Source organism: Cavia porcellus, unplaced genomic scaffold, assembly GCF_034190915.1.
Source record: "Cavia porcellus strain 051 isolate PalLab524CR breed Dunkin Hartley unplaced genomic scaffold, mCavPor4.1 scaffold_2, whole genome shotgun sequence".
Lineage (NCBI taxonomy): Eukaryota > Metazoa > Chordata > Mammalia > Rodentia > Caviidae > Cavia > Cavia porcellus.
In genome coordinates this window covers 114,259,194-114,263,306 of record NW_026947485.1, presented here as the reverse complement: position 1 = coordinate 114,263,306, position 4,113 = coordinate 114,259,194, and the positions used below count along the sequence as shown (strand labels likewise).

The window sequence follows — 4,113 nt, the reverse complement described above, 5'->3', positions numbered from 1 at the left end:
CCTTTCTTTGTCCTGCGGTGAGAGCACTCTGACCCTCACCATTGGGAGTCCTCTGGGAACCCACATGGAAGTCCCCAAAAGAACAGCAGCTCTCCAAGTCTCCAGGCTAATAAAATCATGATTCTCACCTGAGAAAACTCTCTCCTTCGCTTTCCTTGCACCATGACCACAGGAAAAATAAAGATGTCTGAAAAAATAAAATAATTCACTCTTGATCCATAGTGTAGATGCTGGGAAGACAACTGTGTCATCACAGTGAGTTACTTCTTTCTTTTTAAACAAAATGAATTCAGTATGCTACAATCCATAATTTACTAAAAAGAAGAACTTAATGAATCTTCATCTTCCAAGAAAACACTTTTCAAAACAAGCAGAAGACAATACAAAATATGAATATACTGGAGAAATCTCTTATTTCACTCTATAGCACAAGAGTTCTGTGTGTTAAACATCTATGGAGATGTTCTGGTTAGGCTGGGGCAATGCCATCAGCCTCGGACAGCACCCTTCAGACACTCCTCTAACATGTGGGATGAATAATTAATAGGAATTAAAACCATAAATATAATATATATAATTTTTGTGATATATATATGTATTCCATTTAACATTAGGATATTATTTTACTTGTCTTAGAACTTATGTTTGCACTCTCTTTTTAAAGTAATATGTAGCAGATGAATATAAAACTCTTGATGATAGAGGAACAATTATGCAAACATAATTTATTTAAGAAAGGGATGACACCAAGCTGACACTGTTTATATACTCTAGTTGTATTCTTTTCAAATGATTAATTGTCCTGGTTTGATGAGAGGAGAAAAGGTCATGGAATACTGTTTTTGCAGAAACACTTAGTATTATTTCATACAGGAATCACATAAATATTAGTATTTCTCTTACCAAACTAAGTAGGTCAAAAGAGAAATAAAACTATTTTTGCAAATTATTTGAGCTCTATTGTAAAATCTGTTTCCTTAAAGTATGAATTTCAGTCTATGACTTTCAAAATCTCTTGAATAATGCTCTTACAGTTTATGTCTAAAGTCTGTCATTGAGCCATGGTCAAATTCTTGTATTAAGGGTGGGGGTGCTACAGCTGCACTAGGACACGCAACCTGCATACAATATGGGGAATGGAAAGAAGCTTCTTCCTTCTTCTTGCTGCTTTTGCTGTCTTCTGTCACCACAAACCGATGTTCCCCTACCATGCACCAATCTTCCTTGCAGCCAGCTGATTATGGACTGAAACCACTACAAATTGTAAGCTAAATAAACCTTTATCCCTTTAACTTTTGGTGTCTGATATTTTGTCTTAGCCATGAAAAAAGTAACTAAAGCACATTAAACAGTTCAAAAAGTACAATTTAATTTCATTAGTCATAAAAGTATGACAAAAGCCTGAAAATTATCTAAGAATCATACTAATACACACACACACACACACACACACACACACACACACACACACACACATATATATATATATATATATATATATATATATATATATATATGACTTAGGAAACCCTCTGCTGGGGGTGTCGTGGCTTTCCACATGGAAGCCCAGCCTGATTCCTCCAGGCTGTCTTCATCTTGTATTCCTCTTTTCCTCAGCCCAAGTGCGCGCCACAGAGCCAATCTTGCCCTAACTCTTCACTTTTACTCTTCCCAGTAGACTTTACCACCACAAAAAAGTCTCCTACTGTATCTACTGTGCACTACAGGAATCATGGAGAGTGTCACAATGTGCACATGCACTCTGCTGTAGTTTTATGACTCAAACTCCATAAAGATTACAAACAAGGAATCTACACACCGGAACTCAAATGTCTTTACTTTTCATTCCTGTCATTTTCATTTTATTATGAAAAATATGTCTGTTTCTTCACTAAAAAATTTAACATATTTCAAAAATACTATCTGAAAAAGCTTATTTTTATTATGGCTTCCATACTCTTTTTAAACTTAATATTAATCTGAATATTTTGGCACAAAAGTGCATGAATGTACTCACAAGGAATCCTCATTTCTCTCAGCACAATTTCTGAATATTTTTAATATTTTCTCGCCTAACCATTACTGAACAGTGTGGACATAGTGACTCTAAAAAGAAGCAACAGAGTAGGGAATGTGTGTTTTTATTCCTTATCTTTTGTGCATACTTTTAAACCCAATTTCTGTTCGTGCTCTGGTTGAAGGGATTCCTCCACCAACCCCTTATAACTTTACAGACAGAATCACTGACGGACTACCATGAGAACCCTGTGGAAAAACATATTTTGTGGAGCAATCTGCATAGCTCAGCAAGCCCCAGGATCACTCACGCTCCCCGGCACCACCTGATTTCCCAGTCACCTTCTAGAAATTGAGATGTGGCTCCCTCAGGGACAGGACCATGTCAAGCTCTCATGCACAGCCATGTTACATGCATTAGCTGGGTTTGTACAGCTAACAGTCCTGGGTTCCACACCCAACCATCAACTAACAATTATATGATGATTCTAAAACTACTTACCTTATTTTGGTTTACTCATTTGTTATATTTGAAATATTACAATATTTGTATAGGATAATTCTTTTCAAAACCAAGAGATAATTCATATAAAGTATTCAGACAAATATACATTATCTTTTTGGCAGCCACTACTTTCCATGTTTAGGGGTTATTGATAATATTAAATTAAAAAATAATTTATTATTCTTAACTCCTTGGCCATCTACCATCATTTGGTGTTGTTGGTCCCTTTGAGATCAGAGCAGATGAGATATGGATGGAGCAAACAGAACCACAGTGACAGAATTCATTCTCCTGGGATTCCCGGGCTCTTCCTTCCTCAGGCTCACACTCTTTGTCACCTTCCTCACTGCGTACCTGCTCTCCCTCATAGGGAACCCCTCATCATCTTCATTGTTCTCATGGACTCCACATTGCAGACACCCATGTCCATCTTCCTAGGGAAGCTGTCCTTCTTAGAGATCTGATACACCACAGCCACCCTGCCTAAGTTGCTGGCTACTTGCCTCTCCACAGTCGTCACCATCTCTGTTCCTGGATGCATTGCCCAGCTCTACTTCTTCTCCATGGGAGCCACAGAGTGCATCCTGCTGGCAACCATGGCCTATGATCATTAGGTAGCCATCTGCAGCCCTCTGCACTATTCACTTCTCATGAATGCTCAGATCTGCCTCAAGTTTTCATCTGGGTCCTGGGTTGGGGGCTTCTTTGCCCCTTGCCCCACTTCTATACTCATCTCTCAACTAAACTTTTGTGGCCAGAAGATCAACCAGTTTTTCTGTGACCAGACCCTGTTTTCAAACTCTCTTGCTCAGACACATTCTTTATAGAAGCCCTGGGCTACACATGCACCTCAGTTGTGATTCTAAGCTCTTTCATTCTCACGATATCTTCTTATGGCAATATTGTGACCACAGTGGTCAGGCTGTCTTCCTGAGAGGCCTGGAAGAAGACTTCTTCCACCTGTGCCTCCCACCTGATGGTAGTCACCATCTACTATGGCACCATTATCTTTGCCTATGTCCGCCCTCTGGCCATGTACAACTTCACCATTGGTAAAGTGGTCTTCGTGTTCTACTGTGTGGTCACACCTCTGGTAAAGCCTCTCATCTACACCCTGAGGAACCAGGAGGTGAAGAAAGCCTTCAGGAAATGTGTAGCACAACATATGTTTGTATTCACTAGAAAAGTTGGGAAGTTTTGAGTTATCAATGAAACTGAATAATATAGACTGGTTGCTAAAATCTCATGAGCAAATTGTAAGTATTGGGAATCATATTACAAAATTGGTAACATTCAATATGGTAAATTTTATGCACTTTATAATTTGTCCTGAATTCTACTGAAAGAGTAGCCTATCATATGTGTATGAATGTCCCAATACAGTTTCACAGTGCGAGAAAGATTAACAATGCAAGATTCCTACCTAAGGGCATCAGCAACTGAAAGAGACTGGATAAATGTCACACAGTTCAGGTAAATACTTACATAACTGTTAGAGTAACAGAAAATCTTGGTCAAAGGTCTGTTAAAGGGATCAGTCTCAGGTATCCCTCATCATGTCCACCTCAAATATTAATCAAGTGAGTATCACA

At 38.6% G+C, this 4,113-nt stretch overlaps 1 pseudogene; it reads left to right on the top strand.

Moving 5' to 3' along the window:
- Positions 1 to 2,770: 2,770 nt before the first annotated feature.
- On the top strand, positions 2,771 to 3,722 carry LOC100726354 (olfactory receptor 6F1-like; annotated as a pseudogene).
- Positions 3,723 to 4,113: the final 391 nt, after the last annotated feature.